Genomic DNA, 14,358 nt, shown 5'->3' with positions numbered 1-14,358 from the left:
ACAAACGTTAGTATGGAAGGAAAGGCTCTGCCTCACCCCACCGCACGTCACTGCCGCGGGTGATAGGGGGTGTTCTATCTTACACTTAGCATGGAGGACCTTTATTACACAGATGGTGGGAGATAGAGCAGGAGGGAGAACACTAAAATGTAGAAGAAGCATTGGGCTGAATGAAGGGACCACAATACATGACTTTCATGGTAGTAGGGGGTGTTTAATGCATAGGGGAGATGTGGATAGTGGAGTGGGCTTAATATATCTCCAGTTCCAGGAAATTGATTTCTGAGCTTTCAGTTGGATAAAACACTAGAGAGTCCCACCTGTCAGGAGATACTGGGGATTTGGGGATCAGAGTTCAGGAGCCAGAGCAATCTACCTACGAAAATATAAACCTGCATACCAGGCGTATGGAGCTGGAGCAGGGACTAGCTGCTTGAAAGCTGATATCTCTGGTTCCGGGCACAGTAGAGACAAGCTGCCAGTGTCCACTGATAGGGGAGAGTCCCAGATTTTGGAATATACTGTCTAAACTCTAAGTCAGACAGAACCCAAGATATCTGGCTGGGAATAGCAATTAACAGGCTTGGATGGGGACCACTGCTTTGAAGTATCTTCAGTTCCCCAGGGCCGATTTTCAAAAATCTGGTACCCCTGGAAAGAGGGGACCCTCAGCTATCAGCCTAGGGCCCTTATACTCCTGGGGACCTTGGACAAGAGCACCGGAACCGCTCATCTCTACTGTAAAGTGCTGTGTACTGTGCTACAGAAATAAATGCTGGTAATAAAGGTAAATAGCATCCTTTTTATGGTGGTATTTGGCGCTATCCGCATTGTGATTACAGGGGGTAATTAAGAGTTGATCACAGCAGCAAATTTGTTAGCAGTTGGGCAAAACCATGTGCACTGCAGGGGTGTCAGATATAACATGTGCAGAGAGAGTTAGATTTGGGTGGGTTATTTTGTTTCTGTGCAGGGTAAATACTGGCTGCTTTATTTTTACACTGCAATTTAGATTTCAGTTTGAACACACCCCACCCAAATCTAACTCTCTCTGCACATGTTATATCTGCCCCCCTGCAGTGCACATGGGGGGTCATTCCGAGTTGATCGCACGTAGCAACTTTTTGCTGCTCATGCGATCAACTAGACGCCGCCTATGGGGGAGTGTATTTTAGCATAGCAGGGCTGCGATCGCTTGTGCAGCCCTACTATGCTAAAAAAGTTTCCTGCAAAACAAGACCAGGGTCAGACTTACCTACCCTGTGCGACGGATCTAGCGACGAAGATCCCGGGATTGATGTCAGACATCCGTCCTCCAAACGCCTGGACACGCCTGCGTTCAGATCTCCACGCCCGGAAAACGGTGAGTATCCGCCTCGGAACGCCTCCCCACTGTCAATCTTCTTGCGATTGCGCAAGCGATCACTTTCTTCTCTCTTCTTGTCATTGCCCAGCAACGGCTGTCACTGAGCAACGACGTGCATGCATATGGCGGGCACCGCGCACGTGCAGTTCCGACCCGTTCTCACCGCAACGAAGAACCGCTGCGTGCGAACGGGTCGGAATGACCCCCATGGTTTTGCCCAACTGCTAACAAATTTGCTGCTGCGATCAACTCTGAATTAGGACCACAGTTCTACAAACTGCTGTAAAACAAACAACAGAGACAATGGGGGTCATTCTGAGTTGATCGTAGCTGTGCTAAGTTTAGCACAGCTACAATCGTAAACTCAGACATGCGGGGGGACGCCCAGCACAGGGCTAGTCCGCCCCGCATGTCAGTGCCGCCCCCCCCCACCCCCCTCGCACAAATACAAAAGCATCGCACAGCGGCGATTTCTTTGTATTTGAGGAGTAACTCCCAGCCAACGCAGCTCCTGCGGCTGGCCGGGAGTTGCTCGTCGCGAAGCCGCCGCGGCTCGCCCCCCCAATGGTCCGGCCACGCCTGCGTTGGCCGGAACGCTCCCCCTAAATTGCGGCTTAATGCCGCCGTTCAGCCCCCTCCCGCCTAGCGACCGCCTCTGTCTTAGAGGCAATTGCTAGGTAACCAAAGCTGCCATGCGCCGGCGCAGTACCGACCCGATTGCTGCGCTGCGACAAACTGCAGCGAGCGTCGGGTCGGAATGACCCCCCGTGACCATAAAAAATTGAACAAAAGGAAAGTACCCGCCGCTGTTTTCACTTAAACGCGGATTAGGTTTTTTTTTTTTACTGTCATGTTAAAATTGATTTAATATCTGACATTGGAAACATCAAATTTGCCAGTGAAATGACTGCGAGCGCGGTTATTGGTTCATAACATGAGATGGAAATCTCTGGGACAGCGGCGCATTTTAATCAAGCGGATGAATTGAACCTGATTTTTGTTTTCCAGTTCTGCGGTTGTTGTGTTATCCACATACGAGATCTGTGTGAGCAGAAGACAAGACGGGCGATAGCCCTGGGGAGACCGCCATGCCGCGTGCCTGGATGTTTGTACTGTATTATAGTTGCTACATAATTAGGAAGTGCTGTGTGCGCCTTCGGGATCACAAAATATGCTGATATAGTAATTTAATGATGGTCTGAGAGCTGTTCTCTACCTCCGTGGAAGTCTGTTGTCAGTCATTAATCCCCGCAGCTTGTTATCTTTCTGCATTCGAGTTGTCTGAAAATATACAGCAGCTCCGCTACGTTTTGTTTGTGTCTTCCCCAGATACCTCTTTTTTATGGTTTCTGTCTGTTCCAGACGTAAGATGGCAATGCAAGTACTGCCGTCATCTTTATATTATAATATATATATATTATATATATTATATATATTTATATTCACGAAGCAGTGAAAAGTGTGGAGAAGTGAGCCAGTGGTGAAGTCAGCTGCTCCATACAATTGTATAGTGTGTAAATCACAAATGTTACTTCAATGCTGATTGGTTGCCACGGGCAACTTCTCCACTGGCTCACTTCTCCACCCGTTTCACTGCTTCATGAATAGACCTTTACAGTAGGCTTGTCATCCTGGAAATGGAGACGAACCTGATGTCTCCAATGGAAATTCCAGGCATAGAAATATCGGACTGTAGCAGAGGTTCCCAAACATCGCACCTCAAGGCACCCTAACAGTCCAGGTGTTAAGGCAAGGGTGTAGCTACCATAGGTGCAGGGAGTGCAGCTGCTATGGGGCCCAGAGCTGAGAGGGGCCACCTTCCCTGTCACAGTTACATGTGTTATATACAGGGTGCAGCTACCATAGGTGCAGGGAGTGCAGCTGCTATGGGGCCCAGAGCTGAGAGGGGCCACCTTCCCTGTCACAGTTACATGTGTTATATACAGGGTGTAGCTACCATAGGTGCAGGGAGTGCAGCTGCTATGGGGCCCAGAGCTGAGAGGGGCCACCTTCTCTGTCACTGTTACATGTGTTATATACAAGGGTGTAGCTACCATAGGTGCAGGGAGTGCAGCTGCTATGGGGCCCAGAGCTGAGAGGGGCCACCTTCCCTGTCACAGTTACATGTGTTATATACAAGGGTGTAGCTACCATAGGTGCAGGGAGTGCAGCTGCTATGGGGCCCTGAGCTGAGAGGGGCCACCTTCCCTGTCACAGTTACATGTGTTATATACAAGGGTGTAGCTACCATAGGTGCAGGGAGTGCAGCTGCTATGGGGCCCAGAGCTGAGAGGGGCCTTCTTCCCTGTCACAGTTACATGTGTTATATATACAAGGGTGTAGCTACCATAGGTGCAGGGAGTGCAGCTGCTATGGGGCCCAGAGCTGAGACGGGCCTTCTTCCCTGTCACAGTTACATGTGTTATATACAAGGGTGTAGCTACCATAGGTGCAGGGAGTGCAGCTGCTATGGGGCCCAGAGCTGAGAGTGGCCACCTTCCCTGTCACAGTTACATGTGTTATATACAAGGGGTATATTTACTAAGCTCCCGATTTTGACCGATTTGGTGTTTTTTCTTCAAAGTGTCATCTCGGGAATTTACTAAACTGAAATCTCGGCAGTGATGAGGGCATTCGTATTTTTTTGGAAGTCAAAAAAAAAAAAAGTACGAATGAATATACCATCGGTGAAATACGCCTGTTATTTTATACAACTCGGTAATTTACGAAGAATTCGTATTTGTATTTTTCACCGTGAAAGGTCCATTACGTTCGTGTTAAAGATAGAATCGTAAAAAAATACGAGGAAAAAATAGACCTGCTTTTGAAAAGCGGGTTTACATGTGTTGCACCCTCACAAAAAATTACACATATAATTGTGATACTTTAAAAGGTCAATAAGTACAAGATTAACATCTCACCCTCAGAAATGGAAGAAATAACGATTTTCCACAACATTTTTATGTTTAAACCACAAATATGTTTATTAAAGTGAGAAAGTGTGTACATTGCAAACGTCAACAGACAGTGTTAACCCCACTTACGCATCTGCCATCTGCAGAGGCTGGCTTTATTTTTTACGTCTAGCCTTGGAGGCTTCAGAGGTGGGGCCAGGGACATGAGGTCTTGATCTGCTTGACCTCTTTATTGGGGAGGTCACTGGGGTATTTATTGGGGTTGTAGTTCCTGAGCTAGTGCTCACTTGTTGGGAGTGTAAAACACTTATGTTGTGGCTTAGGTTACTGAGTGTAGCATTTAATTGATTATTGGAGGCCGTGTTATTGTCTATAATTCTACCCAGACTTTCTGTAAGGCTATTGGCCCTCATTCCGAGTTGTTCGCTCGTTCTTTTTCATCGCATCGCAGTGAAAATCCGCTTAGTACGCATGCGCAATGTTCGCACTGCGACTGCGCCAAGTAACTTTACTATGAAGAAAGTATTTTTACTCACGGCTTTTTCTTCGCTCCGGCGATCGTAATGTGATTGACAGGAAATGGGTGTTACTGGGCGGAAACACGGCGTTTCAGGGGCGTGTGGCTGAAAACGCTACCGTTTCCGGAAAAAACGCAGGAGTGGCCGGAGAAACGGTGGGAGTGCCTGGGCGAACGCTGGGTGTGTTTGTGACGTCAACCAGGAACGACAAGCACTGAAATGATCGCACAGGCAGAGTAAGTCTGGAGCTACTCTGAAACTGCTAAGTAGTTAGTAATCGCAATATTGCGAATACATCGGTCGCAATTTTAAGAAGCTAAGATTCACTCCCAGTAGGCGGCGGCTTAGCGTGTGTAACTTTGCTAAATTCGCCTTGCGACCGATCAACTCGGAATGAGGGCCATTGTTCCTTTCAAGGAGATGCAGGTAGTTTTGGTGTTGCCTCATTTGTTCATCCAGAATTCTCTGTAAAGTGGTCATCATGGTGCTGTTTTCTGCCCGCATTTGCTCCAGACAAGTCGCAACACGACTGGTTTCCAAATGTTCTCTGCTGAGATTTCGACTTATGCGTGGCATGTAATGTGGCAGACTTGCCAGCAGCTGATTTTGTCTTTGGAGACACTCTGAATTGAGCCTCTGTTGGTTTGCCCAGCTGGCCCAAAATGTCTGCTCTTCAGTTTGAGCCAGTGGTGTACTTGGGCTCATTATTGGTTGCAGACTTGTTTGTTGTGGAGGCGGGGCCATAGGTACCGTGCTAGGTGGCGTTGTCTGTAATGGGCGGAGATCCAGAACAAACGTGGCATCAGTTTGCAGTGTCTGCTGGTCCGTGGGCATGCTGTCATCATCTGTGTGTGGTATAATGATACAACATTGTAGTAATATGCAACATGTATTTTATACTTCTATCATATAGCCAGAGCCGGCGCTAGCCGCTCAGCAAAGGGATGCAGTGCACGGAGGCGCCAAACTGAGGAGGCGCTCAGCCTCTCCCTGCTCTGCATCCCTTACTGCTGCCAGCTGCCGCTGCACCTGTCACCCTGGATGACAGGAAGCGGAGCTGGCAGCTTGCAGCGCGGCTCCCCCTCCTCCTCCTCCCCAGAAAGTGTGCACGCAGTGTGTGGCCACCCACAGCCTACACACAGCGCAGCTGCAGCTGCCATCCCGACACCAAATGCCTAGAGGGTTGGGGACGTGGCCTAATCGCGGGAGCCGTGGCCACGCCCCTTTATGAAAACAAAATCGTTTTTTTTTTAAGTGTTTGCTGTTCAGAGCAGGGTAGGTGTAGTCTCTGCTCCCTGAGACCCCAGCACTCAGCCCCTGAGCCCTTCAGCCAGGGTCAATTCAAGGGGGGACTGTGATCACTGTGATCACAATACCCCCATCCACCCATACAGGAACAATAACATTAGCAGCAGCCTCTCAGCCCCACTGCAGCACAGCACACTGCAGCTGTGCTGCCAAGATGAGAGCTGCTGCTGCCCAGTAAGGTGGGAGGGGGTTGGGAGTGCAGGGGACCAGGGCCCCCCCGGGCCCCTTCCATCAGTCCCAGGCCCGGGTAATTAGCACCCGCTCCCGCCCCCTCTCGCGGTCACAGACAACATCCTACAGAGCCAGTGGAGTAACGGAGCCTGCGAGAAACCGGAGAAGAAGGGAGAGGAGGAGCAGCGCCCGAGCCGGGACCTCCTGCAGGTACCGGGGCCACACTGTGGAGGGAATGAAGGCTGTACCTGACATCAGGGCCGTAACTAGGTATGGGCAAGAGGGGCACCGCACACAGCGCATTCGCTGTGAGGCGGAAAAATCTCTGCAGGCACCCGCTGGGCCACTCAACACTGCCGCCCACCAGCCAGCGCAGCCATTTACTGTGGAAGGGGAAAGGTTCTCTCCTCTGGCGGACCGGAAGGCCACCTCACCTCCTCCCAAATTGGAATGGCCAGTACCTGCCATCTGCCAGCTCTGCCCAAGGAGAGGAGCGCCGACTCCCTCCCTCTCTCGCTGAAGTTGTAGCTGAGCCGAGCGGACAGATGATTGGTTGTGTGCAGCTGACGGGAGGACGGCGGCTCCGCTCTGGCTGCCAGCTGTGATCAGAGCTCTCAGCTCAGATCACGCTGCAGCACAGACAGCAGGAGCAGAGCAAGCTGCAGAAGTACCCGCAGCATAATACAAGGCAGCCAAGTACTAATGAGTCAGCCTGACTCATTTAGTGCGCTCACGCTGGCAGGCCGACGGAACTTAATTAGTGAGGAGGAGGTGAGATGGCCGTCCCGTCCGGTCCACCAGAGGACCTTTCCCCTTCCCAATCCTGTGCCGGGTATGATTGGTCTCTGTGGGCTGACCTGTCCCTCCCCTCTCTCTATACACGCAAGCCGGGGAGAGGGGGTGGGAGGGGGTCCAACTTCTATAATTCTATCCTGGAACCAATCTACCCCCCCTCCAGTGCCGCGATTCGCGGGTATTTAGGGGGCGGAGCTTAATGCCGTGAAGAGCCCGCCCCCCATCAGAGACTTGTGGCTGTGTGTTGTTGTTGGCAAGGGTAACTGTCTAATGCTGGATCCTATCTCCCCCCCCCTCTTCTCTCTCTGACTGACCTAGCCTTTCTCTCTTTCTCTCCATAATTCTCTCTCTATCTTGCTCCTCTCTCTATTCTGACACTCCCTCTTGCTTCTCTCTCCCCTCTCATCCATTTCTCCCTGACACCCTCTCTCTTTCTCTAATTCCCTCTTTTCCAATGAAACCCTCACTTTCTATCCCTGATTCCCCCCCCCCCCCCTCTTTCTTGCTCCTCTCCCTCCTTCTCTCTCTCTTCCCCTGTTAACCTCTGTTTCTCACTTTCACTCTCCCCCCAAGAAGAATTGTAGTGACAACAGAGAGAGAGGGGGACGGGGGGCCCTTTCAAGATCACACCTTCCTGAGCATCACACCCGCACGGCCGCAGATTCACTGTTTTAGGTGGCGTCACCTGCGTCCCGCTGACGGCGGCACTGCCTACATCCGGCTGAAGCCGCTGCCGCCCACATGACTGTGTCCTGCTGCTGAAGCCGCCACCCGCACACCCGTGTCCCTGTGAAGCCATCCGCCTGTGTACAGCTTAAGCCGCCGCCGCTGCTGCTGAGGTCCTGGCAGCGTTGCGGCTGAGTTCTGTGAAGTGGACAGGAGGAGTCAGGAGCCGGTAACAGCACGTAAGTGCCTACACAGACACTACACTACACTATACTACACTATATTACACTACACTTCACTTCACTATATTACAGTACACTTCATTACAGTACACTACAGTATATTACAATACACTTCACTACAGTACACTACACCACAGTACACTTCACTACACTACACTCTAACTTAGGGGGAGGTGTAAGGGAGAATCTGCCTGCCGTACTGTGATAAAGGAGGACTCTGCCTGCCATAATGTGTAAAAGGGGGACCTATCCTGCTGTAACGTGTAAAAGGTGGAGCCTGCAGTAACGTGTAAAAGATGGACTCTTTCTGCTGTAATGTGTAAAAGGGGACGCTGTCTGTCATAATGTGTAAAAGGTGGACGCTGTCTGCCGTAACGTGTAAAAAGGGGATGCTGTCTGCTGTAATGTGTAAGGAGGGGACTCTACCTAATTTGAATAATGGAGACTACTGTGCACCATTATATGAATTGGTATTATTTTGTGGCCACACCCCTTTCCCGTGAAGCCAAGCCCCTATATATTTTTTGCGTGCGACTACGGCACGCAATATTACCGGTTTACGTTAAGGGGGGTGGGGGGGGGGGGGGCGCCGATGCCGTTTCTTGCACACAGCGCTAAAATGTCTAGTTACGGCACTGCCTGACATAGGGGGTCATTCAGAGATGAACGCAGATCGCTGCATACGCAGCCGGATCTGCGTTCACCTCTGCACATGCTCAAGACCGCCCAGCCGGACACTACTGTGCAGTGTAATGTAACTAACGGACACTACTGTGCAGTGTAATGTGACGAACGGACGCTACTATGCGGTGTCATGTGACTAACGGACGCTACTGTGCGGTGTAATGTGACTAACGGGCGCTACTGTGCTGTGTAATGTGACTAACGGACACTACTGTGCTGTGTAATGTAACTAACGGACACTACTGTGCGGTGTAATGTGACTAACAGACACTACTGTGCAGTGTAATGTGACTAACGGACACTACTGTGCTGTGTAATGTGACTAACGGACACTACTGTGCTGTGTAATGTGACTAACGGACACTACTGTGCTGCAGTGACGTGCGGTGAGGTCAGGGCCTGGGGAGGCACTGCAGCTAAACATCCCCCCCCCCGGAGAAAAAAAAAGTGCAGTCCCCCCACACCACTAAAACCAGCACCAGGCAGAACCAGCCAGGCGGGATAATGCCATAGCAGTGGAGACACTCAGTGTGGGGTCCCCCTGCCATGCCATTAAACACCCCCCAAACCAGTCAGCCCAGGGCTGGAATTCCTCGGAAAGTGGGGCCCCCAAAAAATCTAAATGGGGTCCCCCCTCCCGAGCAACAACCAGCACTGGGCTGATAGCCCAGTGCTATGCCCCGCACCCCTGGTGGCGGTGGGTGCGGGGTTCATTGTATGCTAATACTGTTCTTTACAGGTGGCCTACAGATCCCAGCAAGCCTGCCCCAGCATGCTGGCACTTGGAGAACCACAAGTGCCAGCATGCCCGGACATAAAGGGCCCGCTGGCACCTGTAGTCCACCTGCAAAGAATAGTAATATTGTTCTTTACAGGTGGCCTACAGGTCCTAGCAAGCCTGCCCCAGCATGCTGGCACTTGGAGAACCACAAGTGCCAGCATGCCCGGACATAAAGGGCCCGCTGGCACCTGTAAAGAAAATATTGAAAAAAAAACGACACATGCTTTAAAAAATCCTTTATTAAACTGGGTCTTCACCTGGGGGCGGCGGCCTTTAAGCTCTTTTGCATGGCCGCCGCCTTCCCAGGGCTTCTGGCGTCTTCACCTGGGGGGGCGCCACCTCCCCAGGGCTTCTGGGGTCTTCCTCTGGCGTCTTCACCTGGTGGGCGGCGGCTGCTAAGCTCTTTTGCATAGCCGCCGCCCATCCAGGACTTCCACGACGTCTTCACCTGGGAGGCGGCGGCCTTTAAGCTCTTTTGCATGGCCGCCGCCTTCCCAGGACTTCCAGCATCTTCACCTGGTGGGCGGCGGCTGCTAAGCTCTTTTGCATAGCCGCCGCCCATCCAGGACTTCCACGGCATCTTCAGGAGCTCTTCTCCGCTCCTCCTCCACCGTAGGACTGTGACAGCCGCTGCCTCGCGCTGACTTATATAAGTCAGCGGGAGGGGGCGGGGCGATGACGCGGCGAGCCATGATTGGCTCGCAGCGGGCATCTTGAATTTCAAAAATGACGCTGAGGCGCCATTTTTGAAATGGGTACCGCTTCCGCTGCCAAACTCTGCACAAGGGGTCTGAATGCCGCGTCCCGCCGCCGCTACCGCCGCCCGCCTCTCCGCCGCCAGCACCTCCGCCGCCCGGCCCACCGCATCCCGCATCTCCGCCGCCCGCACTTCCGCTGGTACCGACGCCCACACAGTGATTGACAGCGGATTCAGTGACGGATCCGCTGGCCAATCACTGTGCCTTCACTCACAAGGACGTGCTTTCATAGGTTGAAAGCACGTCCCTGTAGGAAAGCGGCACCACTAATGGTGCCGCTTTCCCATGTTATTTCAATGGGCTTTTCCTGCCCATTGCTAGGCCCCGCCCGCGTCCGCCCCCCGCTCCCCATACCTTTCCTAATCACTACGGGAGGCACCACGATCGGTGCCTCCCAAACTGATTTTCACACACATTAATGATAGATAAAATAATAAAGAAGATACTTATGTGTCATAAGTATCTTCTTTGTATTATTTTACTCATTAATGACAGGGGAGGCACTGCCTCCCCTGACTGCACGTCCCTGCTGTGCTGTGTAATGTGACTAACGGACACTACTGTGCTGTGTAATGTGACTAACGGACACTACTGTATGGTATAATGTGACTAACAGACACTACTGTGCAGTGTAATGTGACTAACGGACACTACTGTGCTGTGTAATGTGACTAACTGACACTACTGTGCTGTGTAATGTGACTAACGGACACTACTGTGCTGTGTAATGTGACTAACAAAGACTACTGTGCTGTGTAATGTGACTAACGGACACTACTGTATGGTGTAATGTGACTAACAGACACTACTGTGCAGTGTAATGTGACTAACGGACACTACTGTGCAGTGTAATTTGACTAGCGGACACTACTATGCGGTGTAATGTGACTAACGGACACTACTGTGCGGTGTAATGTGACTAACTGACACTACTGTGCAGTGTAATGTGACTAACGGACACTACTGTGCGGTGTAATGTGACTAACGGACACTACTGTGCTGTGTAATGTGACTAACGGACACTACTGTGCGGTGTAATGTGACTAACGGACACTACTGTGCGGTGTAATGTGACTAACGGACACTACTGTACAGTGTAATGTGACTAACGGACACTATTGTGCGGTGTAATGTGACTAACGGACACTATTGTGCGGTGTAATGTGACTAATGGACACTACTGTGCGGTGTAATGTGACTAACGGACACTACTGTGCGGTGTAATGTGACTAACGGACATTATTGTGCGGTGTAATGTGACTAATGGACACTACTGCGCTGTGTAATGTGAAGTGGCATGTGTAAAAGGGAACTCTACCTGGCTCAGTGTAAAAGGGAACTCTACCTGGAATAATGTGTGACTGGCTCTACCTGGTGCAATATGTAAAAGGGGGCTGTATCTGGCATAATGAATATAAAGGGCACTACCTTATGTAATGTATATAAGTGGTACTATTGTGTGGTGTAATTTTGAATAATGGAGACTACTGTGCATCATAATTATTTTACGCCCCTATACTTTAGGTAATTTTTTTTATGACTGTATATTGATGGATCTTGAGGGGGGGGGGGGGCACCTAAATGTCTAGTTACAGCTCTGAGGATGAGATCGGTCACATTTGTATTTGTAGAAAGGCGCAAAATTGATAGGTTGCAGGAAGGCGCCGAACACCCTAGCACCGGCCCTGCATATAGCATTGCATTTATTATTCTGTTTGTCAAAAATGAACACACATATGTTTGTAACAAAAGCCACAACAAATATTAAGCTTAACGGAAGACCCTATTTTGTTTTAGGTTCGTGGTTTTGCTTGATTTAAAATCATTAGACAATCAGGAATAGACAAAAAAACAATCATGTACAAACCCTGTTGAAGTAAGATGAGGCAGAAAGGTCGCAGGAGCCGGGACTTCTTTCCTCATGTTCCTTTTCTTTTATTATTTACACTATCTTATACTCCATACTCCCTTTGATGGCACCTAACACCGGCTTTTCAAAACCTGTCCTATTTTGTCCTGTAGTATAACTGTGCTTTTCAAGGTTTGCTGATTTTATTATGTACTGTGTTATGGGCGCTGCGGATCCCTTGTGCCGCCATATAAATCAAGGAAAATATTAATAATAAGAATTTACTCACCGGTAATTCTATTTCTCGTAGTCCGTAGTGGATGCTGGGACTCCGTAAGGACCATGGGGAATAGCGGCTCCGCAGGAGACTGGGCACAACTAAAAGAAAGTTTTTGGTCTAACTGGTGTGCACTGGCTCCTCCCACTATGACCCTCCTCCAGACTTCAGTTAGGATACTGTGCCCGGAAGAGCTGACACAATAAGGAAGGATTTTGAATCCCGGGTAAGACTCATACCAGCCACACCAATCACACCGTATAACTCGTGATACAATACCCAGTTAACAGTATGACAACAACTGAGCCTCTCAACAGATGGCTCAACAATAACCCTTTAGTTAAACAATAACTATATACAAGTATTGCAGACAATCCGCACTTGGGATGGGCGCCCAGCATCCACTACGGACTACGAGAAATAGAATTACCGGTGAGTAAATTCTTATTTTCTCTGACGTCCTAAGTGGATGCTGGGACTTCGTAAGGACCATGGGGATTATACCAAAGCTCCCAAACGGGCGGGAGAGTGCGGATGACTCTGCAGCACCGAATGGGCAAACTCTAGGTCCTCCTTAGCCAGGGTGTCAAACTTGTAGAATTTAGCAAATGTGTTTGACCCCGACCAAGTAGCTGCTCCGCAAAGTTGTAGAGCTGAGACCCCTCGGGCAGCCGCCCAAGAAGAGACCACCTTCCTCGTGGAATGGGCTTTTACTGATTTAGGATGCGGCAGTCCAGCCGCAGAATGTGCAAGCTGAATCGTACTACAGATCCAGCGAGCAATAGTCTGCTTTGAAGCAGGTGCACCCAACCTGTTGGGCGCATACAAGATAAATAGCGAGTCAGTCTTTCTGACTCCAGCTGTCCTGGAAACATAAATTTTCAGGGCCCTGACTACGTCCAACAACTTGGAAGCCTCCAAGTCTTTTGTAGCCGCAGGCACCATGATAGGTTGGTTCAGATGAAAAGCTGATACCACCTTAGGGAGAAACTGGGGACGAGTCCTCAATTCTGCCCTATTCATATGGAAAATCAGATAAGGGCTTTTACATGACAAAGCCGCCAATTCTGATACACGCCTGGCCGAGGCCAAGGCCAACAACATGACCACTTTCCACGTGAGATATTTCAATTCCACGGTTTTAAGTGGCTCAAACCAATGTGACCTTAGGAAATCCAACACCACGTTGAGATCCCAAGGTGCCACTGGAGGCACAAAAGGGGGCTGAATATGCAGCACTCCCTTAACAAAAGTCTGAACTTCAGGTAGTGAAGCCAGTTCTCTCTGGAAGAAAATCGATAGAGCCGAAATCTGGACCTTAATGGAACCCAATTTGAGGCCCATAGTCACCCCTGACTGTAGGAAGTGCAGAAAACGGCCCAGCTGAAATTCCTCCGTTGGGGCCTTCCTGGCCTCACACCACGCAACATATTTTCGCCAAATGCGGTGATAATGGTTTGCGGTTACTTCTTTCCTAGCTTTTTAATCAGCGTAGGAATGACTTCCTCCGGAATGCCCTTTTCCTTCAGGATCCGGTGTTCAACAGCCATGCCGTCAAACGCAGCCGCGGTAAGTCTTGGAACAGACAGGACCCCTGCTGCAGCAGGTCCTGTCTGAGCGGCAGAGGCCATGGGTCCTCTGAGATCATTTCTTGAAGTTCCGGGTACCAAGCTCTTCTTGGCCAATCCGGAACAATGAGTATAGTTCTTACTCCTCTTCTCCTTATTATCCTCAGTACCTTTGGTATGAGAGGAAGAGGAGGGAACACATAAACCGACCGGTACACCCACGGTGTCACTAGAGCATCCACAGCTATCGCCTGAGGGTCTCTCGACCTGGCGCAATATCTTTCTAGCTTTTTGTTTAGGCGGGACGCCATCATGTCCACCTGTGGCTTTTCCCAACGGTTTGCAATCAGTTGGAAGACTTCCGGATGAAGTCCCCACTCTCCCGGGTGGAGGTCGTGTCTGCTGAGGAAGTCTGCTTCCCAGTTGTCCACTCCCGGAATGAACACTGCTGACAGTGCTA

General features: G+C 50.3%; 1 long non-coding RNA gene across 1 annotated transcript in view; it reads left to right on the top strand.

Moving 5' to 3' along the window:
• Positions 1-7,237: 7,237 nt before the first annotated feature.
• The window catches only part of LOC135050488 (uncharacterized), a 323,425-nt gene continuing 316,304 nt past the window's right edge, over positions 7,238-14,358 (top strand). Inside the window, exon 1 of the long non-coding RNA XR_010241622.1 lies at positions 7,238-7,978. This is a non-coding gene — a long non-coding RNA (uncharacterized LOC135050488). The remainder of the gene's footprint in view (positions 7,979-14,358) is intronic.

This window comes from Pseudophryne corroboree, chromosome 2 (assembly GCF_028390025.1).
Source record: "Pseudophryne corroboree isolate aPseCor3 chromosome 2, aPseCor3.hap2, whole genome shotgun sequence".
NCBI classification, from domain to species: domain Eukaryota; kingdom Metazoa; phylum Chordata; class Amphibia; order Anura; family Myobatrachidae; genus Pseudophryne; species Pseudophryne corroboree.
The sequence above is the reverse complement of the archived record's forward strand: the minus strand, read 5'-3'. Positions and strand labels throughout refer to the sequence as shown.